Here is an 8,571-nt window from a genome sequence, read left to right as displayed (position 1 = left end):
GACGTGCGTATTTTGGTGGATTCCGGAGCGTCCGCGACCATTATATCGGATGTAATTTTCCATCTGTTGGGCATCCCACCAGAGGCCGTGCGTCCGGTTTATGGGTCGTGCATCGCTGCGAACGGGGGTAGCATGGGCATTGTGGGCCAGGTGGATGCTAAAATATCTATTGGGGGAGTGTTGGCCTCGGGAATTGTGTTAATTTCGAGGTCTCTTGCAGTCCCTTGTTTGTTGGGAACTGATTTTCTGGCCAAGATGCCCATTCTGATTAGAATTAATGAAAACTGCATTGAATTGCGAGGTGGCCGTAAGATTTGATTTCTGCCGTCGCCCTGGGGGCGACCTGCTCCGATCGCCCAGGTGCAGGCGCTGTCCGAGGTATCTGTTGACATTCCACCTGGCTCACAGATGCTTATCCCCTTGCGATATCGGAAGCCTGTGCCTGGTCGGCAAGGTGCAATTGGGGTTTTGTTGTCGCCGTCCACCACCATAACGGGCGGATCGGCGCTGGTTGGGGCGCAGACTATTGTCCGGCCGGACCAGCAGCCATTTTTGCAGGTGCTTAATGCGAGTACCGAAAATGTATGTGTTCCGGCTGGTACGGTTGTGGCACATGCCACTACGGCATTTACAGCACAGGATTATCTGGGCAGCCAGGGCGTGGTTGCTGGGGTTTCAGGGCCGGGAGCTGCGGATAATCGCTGGATCGCCGAATTGTGTGGGGAAAATCCTTCCCTGTCCGGGGAACAACGTTGTGCGATTCGTAAATTGTTATTGAGTTATTCGGATGTGTTTAGCTCCGACGATTTGGATTTGGGACGCACCTCGTTGCTTTACCATCATATTGACACAGGGGACGCTGCCCCTATTCGGTTAAACTCACATCGGATGAGTCCGGCCGAGCGAGAACACGTTCGAGGGGCAGTGGATGACATGTTGGCTGCGGACATAATATCTTCATCTAACAGCCCATGGGGCGCGCCTGTTGTTTTGGTTAAGAAGGACGGCAAATTGCGATTTTGTGTAGATTTCCGGAAATTAAATAATATATCTGTGGCACATGCGTACCCCCTGCCGCGTATGGATGACTCCCTCGATGCCTTGTCGGGGGCGAAGTTATTTTCTACGCTAGATCTCTCTTCGGGATTCTGGCAGCTTCCCCTTGACGAGCCTTCGCGGGAGAAAACTGCTTTCCGTACGCCGCAGGGGTTATTCCATTTCAATTGTCTTCCGATGGGGTTGAATGCTGCCCCTGACACATTTCAAAGGTTGATGGAGCTGGTATTAACGGGGTTGCAATGGGAGACATGTCTGATATATTTAGACGATATTATCGTCTTCAGCCGCACATTTGATGAACATTTACTGCGGTTGGAGGCTGTGTTCGCCAGGATGCGTTCCGCTAATTTGAAATTTAAGCCTAAGAAATGTCACCTACTGCAATGGTCCGTGCGTTACTTGGGGCATATCGTGAGTGCGGACGGGGTGGCCACGGATTCGGACAAAACAGCGTGCATCCGTGACTGGCCAACCCCGGCCACGGTGGGGGATGTGCGTCGGTTTTTGGGGTTTGCCTCATATTATCGGAGGTTTGTTCCGAATTTTGCGACGATCGCGAGGCCCTTGCACCTCCTTACGGGTAAAGGACGGAAATTTGGTTGGGGACCGCCAGAAGAGGCGGCTTGTCAGGGCCTGCGCGATCTATTGGCTACGGCGCCGACGTTGGATTATCCAGATTTTGATCACCCCTTCATTCTGGATACGGACACGAGTGACACGGGCATTGGGGCGGTGTTGTCTCAGTCCAAAGGGGGTGTGGAGCGCGTGGTGGCGTACGGTAGCCGAGTTTTGTCTCCTGCAGAAACCCGCTACTGCGTCACTCGCAGGGAACTTTTGGCTGTTGTTTTTTTTCTCCGCCAATTTCGACCGTATCTCTACGGTCGTTCGTTTATTGTGCGCACGGATCATGCGGCCTTGCAGTATGCTCTTAAGATGGACCAACCATCCGGCCAGTTGGCACGTTGGTTGGACACACTGCAAGAATTTTCCTTCCAAATTCACCATCGGAAGGGGGCGCGTCACGCGAATGCGGACACGCTTTCTAGGTTGCCGCAGCAATCCTGTTGCGCGTGCGCGTCTGGGACGCATAGGTGTGCGCCGATTCAGCCTCCCCCTCAGCCGGTTGCGTTGGCAGTCGAGGTGTCTGATGCTCCAATGGAGCCGGGACCGGCTGATGGGGTTTTGAATCTTCCAAGGGCTGTGTGGATTCGGGAACAAATGTTGGACGATTCATTGGTGTCTTTACGGAAGCGGCCTGCGAAGGAGAGTGGGGGTCCGGGTACGGGCGGTGTGCCGGAAACCGCTCTCCACGATGGTCTGCTCATGTGGAGGGAAGGATTACAGGAACGCTGGCGTCTGGTTGTGCCGGCGTCCTTGCGGTACAAGTTGATTAGGACTCTGCATTGCGACATGCTCTTACATCTGGGGGTGCAGAAGACCCTACTGACGTTGCAGCGAAATTACTTTTGGCACGGCATGGCGACAGATGTCGTCGGGCACGTTCGCGCGTGTCCCGATTGTGCCCGGCGAAAACCACCTAAACATCCATATGTGCCGCCGATACAGTCTATTCAGGTGTCTCGAGTTAATGAATTGGTGGCGCTAGACATTTTGAGACCCTTTCCGCCATCCGCGAAGGGTAATAAATACTTGCTGGTTGGGGTGGAGTACCTCTCCCGCTGGCCGATGGCCTGGCCGTTGCCCGACCAGTCGGCGGCGTCTATTACAGACGCCTTTCTATTTGGGTACGTTATGGACAAGGGTGCGCCGGAGAGGCTCCTCACAGACCAAGGCCGGAATTTTTCTTCTAAATTGTTGGGGGAAGTGTGCGCGGCTCTTGGGACTAAGAAAATACGGACATCTCCCTACCACCCGCAAACGGATGGTATGGTCGAACGGCTAAATCGGACTTTGTCCGCCATGTTGTGTCACACGGTGAGTGAACAACAATCAGATTGGGATTTGCATATCCCTGGGGTACTTTCGGCGTACCGGATGACGCCGCATGCGGCTACAGGATATTCGCCGTTTTTCCTTATGTACGGTTGTGAAAACGTGCCGCCGATGGATGTGCAGTTGGGAACTGGAGTGAGGAGACCTGCTAAGCCTCTTCCTGATTACATTCAGGACACCGTTCGCCGTGTTACTGAGGCACGGGAAGGGGCCCGCATGGCTACGGCCAAAGCCCAGGCCCGGAACGAGCGGTGTGCTCGACGCTCTAAGGGGGAGTGCCTCTGGAAGGTTGGGGACCTGGCCTGGCTCCATTGCCCACAGGTCCGGCCAGGTACCTCTCCTAAATTACATAAACCATGGCAAGGGCCGGTTCGCCTCATCGAGGTTCCCAACCCACAGTCGGCACGTGTTCGGGTTGGATCTCGGCGTTGGTTCATTCACACATCGCGCTTGAAGCCATATGTGGCCCCTCTACCTGATGCGTCATCTCCTGATGTTGCCTTGCCGGGGTCTGTTGCTGCCGACTCACCCTTGCCTGCGCCTGTTGATCTTGCAAGAGCGCCTGTCGTGCCTGTTACAGACAAGCTGGCCGTGACACCGCAGGGGACGAGGGGCTCTGCTCGGGGGGTGCCTGCCACGGCTGCGGGGACTCCGAGCCCCGCAGCCCTTCCGACCCCGCTGCGGACACGATTGCGGGACACCTCCGATGCTGAGCCTTCGGGGATATGGGACCGGGACGTTGGCGGGCCTCCAATAGCGACAGGAGGACTTCATCCTGTCGCTCCTAAAACCTCGCCACGTTCCCGGTCTGCGGGAGGGCCGCTGACCGTCCGGGACAGGCCGGCGACCCACACACGCTCGAAATCCCTTACATTTCGTTGAATTTTATTGTTGTGTTCTTGTTCTTACTGTTATATTTATTGTATGCTTCGTTGTCCTTCAATGTGTCTCGGTCGTATTCGCTCGCATTACTTGTTGTCATTATTGTTCAGCCGAGGTCGGCTGGATTTTTCTCTACAGGGGAGGGTGGTGTAATGCGGGCGTAAATGGCCTCGCGGATATGACGTCACGGGGGGAGGAGTTAGGTCACGTGGGAGAGAGGGATCAAGTCTTAAGGGGGAGAAACCGGAAGAGACGGGGGAGAGTTGGGGATTGAGATAGAGTGAGGCCACGCAGGGCGGAGGTTGGAGAGTGGCGAGATCGCCACACAGGGAGTGAGACTCGGCACCGTCGGCCAGCGGTGACCGAGCACGGAGGGATGAGCAGCAGCAGTGGAGCTGCTGTGAGGGCAGCCGGAGGTCTGCATGGGGGAACCAGCAGCGGTGGAGCTGCATCGGAGTGGGGAGAGGCTACGGGAGCGAAGGCAGCATCGAGCTGCCGAGCGGAGAGGCTCTGAGCGAGGACCGTGTGGGACAAGTGTAAAGGAACCCGAATAAAAGACAACGGAGACAGACACAGTGAACGAGTCATTTATTACACACTGTACAGTCAGCAGATACTACTGCAGAGTCAATAGATACTACTTACTCTGTTGTATGTAGGTGTGTCGGTATATATACCTACGCGGGGATTTCTGTTGGTGGAGAAATGGACAAACGGCCCACCGGGCTTTCACAATAGCTTAGTATCTGTGTATGTATATGTAAGATTTTTAAGAGAAGTTTTGAAATTTATTTTTCGCCCGGGCAACGCCGGGTACTTCCCGTTAGTTTTATATATTAGGATGCAGAGTCGGTTGAATTCACCTGTGAAGGCCAGCGCATATGTAGGTACCCCAAATAAACACAAAACATTCGGGTACCACAACATATTCGGAACCTTCAGTGGACGTGTATTTTGTATGCATACATGTCCACATGATAAGCCACATAGTTGCGCTATCATTTGAGGCCAGGTTGCTTCTGAAAAATAGGTTATTAGCTCAGTGGGCTTTACCTGTTAATATATAAAAATATAGTTTAGTTTGATTTGTATATATATTTTAAAGTGATTTGTTAACATACTCCTAGGTTTTTTCGGTAAAGTCACGTAGGTAAAATAAAAAAAGAAATAATAGAAATTATAATAGAAGTACAAAAATAAATCACGGCGTTTCGGAGGCAACACAAGTCTCCGTCATCAGGTGGGACCGTCACAGCTAAATTTACTGTATCAAGTGAGGAAAAATCCAAGAGACAAGCCCTTAAATACAAGTTAAGGGGGGGGGGGGCTTATCTGAATGTGGTTGCCGGGGAGTGGCGGGGAGTGGCGGGGGGTGGCGGGAGGTGGCGGGGCTAAAAGGGGAACAAATTAGCACATCGGCTCAGGGTTGTGGCCGGTGTTAGCTGATAGTAAGCATAAAAGTACTGGTGAACGCTGGGGATGTCAACACTCGGTAAAGTAAAATATTACCTGTCAAATAAGATGGTACAAATATGTGTAGTTAAATCTATTTTTACATGGTTACTAACAGCCTAACGACAAAAACCAACAAGATCATCACGAGTTCGACTTCCCTAATCGACCCAACCAAACGTCCCTCTCTAAAACCCTCGGCTGCTAGACCTCCCAGACTCTATGGTCTTCCCAAGATCCATAAGGAAGGCCGCCCGCTACGACCCATCGTGTCAACGATTAACTCCCCTACCTACAAACTAGCCCGTTTTCTATCAGATACTCTACTTCCCTTCACAGGCAAGACCTCTTCGGCAGTACTCAACTCAACCCAATTGGTCTCTATGGTCAAGGACATGGTACTATCTCCTGACAATATCTTCGTCAGTTTTGATATGGTATCTCTGTTTACCAAAGTTCCAGTGCCTGACACCCTAACAATAATTGACGACTTGGTCCAACATGGATTGAATTCGGATGTACCTGCGCTGGTTAGGCATTGCCTCACCAACACTTATTTTACCTGGAATGGCACCTTCTACAAACAGAATGAGGGTACCCCTATGTGCTCCCCCTTGTCACAAGTGATAGCCAATGTGTTCATGGAAAAGTTTGAATCAGACGCCATCCAGACGTCCACCCTACCTCCTTCCCTGTGGAAGAGGTATGTAGATGACACTTTCGTCATTTGGCCACATGGCCTCTCAGCATTGAACCATTTCCTGGACCACATCAATTCCAAACACCCATCCATCAGATTCACCATGGAAGTGGAGAAAGATGGCAAACTACCATTCTTAGATGTTCTGTTTGAGAGGAGACCTGATGGATCCTTGGGACATTCCGTCTACAGGAAAACCACCCACACAGATTCCTACTTGAAACCTTATTCCCACCACTACCCAGCTCAAAATAATTATCTCATCAAAACACTATACCACAGAGCTCATGGCATATCTGACCAACACCACCTGGCCAGTGAATTAAAACATGTACATTGGGCCCTAAAGATGAATGGATACTCTGACCGCACTATTCGCCAAGCTGTTTCTCCCACCATACAGAAACAACCACTTGTAACTCCGATCAAAACTATCACGTTACCATACATAGTAGGCGTGACCAAAAATATCTCCAAAATTATAAACAAATAAAAGATCCAAGTCCGATTCAGTACAGTTCATAAAATCCGTGATCTAATCCCATCTGTTAAAGATGTCATTCCTGACTTGCAATACCCTGGAGTCTATACATTGACTTGCATTTGTGGTGATTGTTACATTGGGGAAACGAAACTTCACGTCTCCGATCGTGTCCGCGAGCACAAGTTAGATCTGAAACATGGCAAAATTGAGTCTTCCGCCGTTGCCGATCATTGCTACAATGATGTGGGCTCTCATGATATTGTCTTTTCCGAGACCAAGGTACTCTGCAAACCTTTTGGCTACCATCAAAGGTTTGTACACGAAGCCATCCAGATATACAAACACAGACATAACTTCAACCGTGATGATGGTTACAAACTGAGTAATCATTGGAAAGATGTTATTAACCATGTAAAAATAGATTTAACTACACATATTTGTACCATCTCATTTGACAGGTAATATTCTACTTCACCGAGTGTTGACATCCCCAGCGTTTACCAGTACTTTTATGCTTACTATCAGCTAACACCGGCCACAACCCTGAGCCGATGTGCTCATTTGTTCCCCTTATAGCCCCGCCACCTCCCGCCACTCCCCGGCAACCACATTCAGATAAGCCCCCCCCCTCCCCCCCCCCCTTAACTTGTATTTAAGGGCTTGTCTCTTGGATTTTTCCTCACTTGATACAGTAAATGTAGTTGTGACGGTCCCACCTGATGACGGAGACTTGTGTTGCCTCCGAAACGTCGTGATTTATTATTTTACTTCTATTATAAATTCTATTATTTCTTTATTTATTTTTACTTTTTTACCTACGTGACTTTACCGAAAAAACCTAAGAGTATGAATCTATGCAGTCACGAAAGTTTCAAATCCTGATTTGTTAACCTTTAAAAACTTGCACTCCTATCGTGTTTTATATTGTTTCTTGTTGTAACGTTCTGACCCCGTGCCGCCACTGGACATCTGTCAAAAAGGGCTTTATAGCTCATCGGATTCCTCCAGTGTAAATAAATGATTCTGATACTGTATACACTAGTCCAGGGGTCCTCAAACTTTTTAAACAGGGGGCCAGTTCACTGTCCCTCAGACTGTTGGAGGGCTGGACTATAGTAAAAAAAACTATGAACAAATTTCTATGCACACTGCATATATCTTATTTTGAAGTGAAGAAACAAAACGGGAACAAATACAATATTTAAAATGAAGAATAAGTAAAGTTAAATCAACAAACTTGCCAGTATTTCAATGGGAACTATGGGCCTGCTTTTGGCTAATGAGATGGTCAATGTCCGGTTCCATATTTGTCACTGCTAGTCGTAACAAGTGATGCAAGTGTGCATCCGTTAGTCTAGATCTGGTTGGAGATTTCAAATGTTTCATTCTGGAAAAAGTCTGTTCACAGACATAAGTGCTGCCAAAGATGGTTGCCATTTTGAGTGCATGATTCCTGAGATGAGGATATGTCTCAGAGGGGAGAGATGCATAGAAATTATGAAGGCTGCTTGACTTGAATGCGTCTTTCAGAGAGTCACAATTCTGCAGTTCAGCCAGTTCCATTTGTTAAATTGTATCCACATTTTCAATGTCAATAGAAAATGGGGATACGGAAAAGCTGTATGTCCTGTTCATGGAGATGAAGCTCTTTAAATCCAAATTGGAACTCCTTTTGCAATTTTTCCAGTGAATCCACACATGTTTTGTTTGGGAATGCAACCAATGGTTTTTCCGCTAACAGATTTTGAGTTGTAGGGAGATGGCAGAAGTTTTCCTCCTTCACTTGTTTGATGAGAAGGCCTAATTTTACTTCAAATGCTTTGACATGTGATTGCATATCACAGATGAGCTTCCCCTTTCCTTGAAGTTGCACATTGAAACTGTTGAGTAGCTCTGTTACATCTGTCAGAAAGGCAAGGTGCCATTTCCATTCTGCATCATTGAGCTCTGGTACTTCTTCGTTTTTTTAAAGCAGAAAAGCTGTAATCTGTGGAAGTAAGTCATAGAAACGTTTCTAAACTCTCCCTCGACTCAGCCAACG

This window comes from Lethenteron reissneri, chromosome 2 (genome assembly GCF_015708825.2).
Source record: "Lethenteron reissneri isolate LAM-NWPU_2019-01 chromosome 2, ASM1570882v1, whole genome shotgun sequence".
Lineage (NCBI taxonomy): Eukaryota > Metazoa > Chordata > Hyperoartia > Petromyzontiformes > Petromyzontidae > Lethenteron > Lethenteron reissneri.
The sequence above is the reverse complement of the archived record's forward strand: the minus strand, read 5'-3'. Positions refer to the sequence as shown.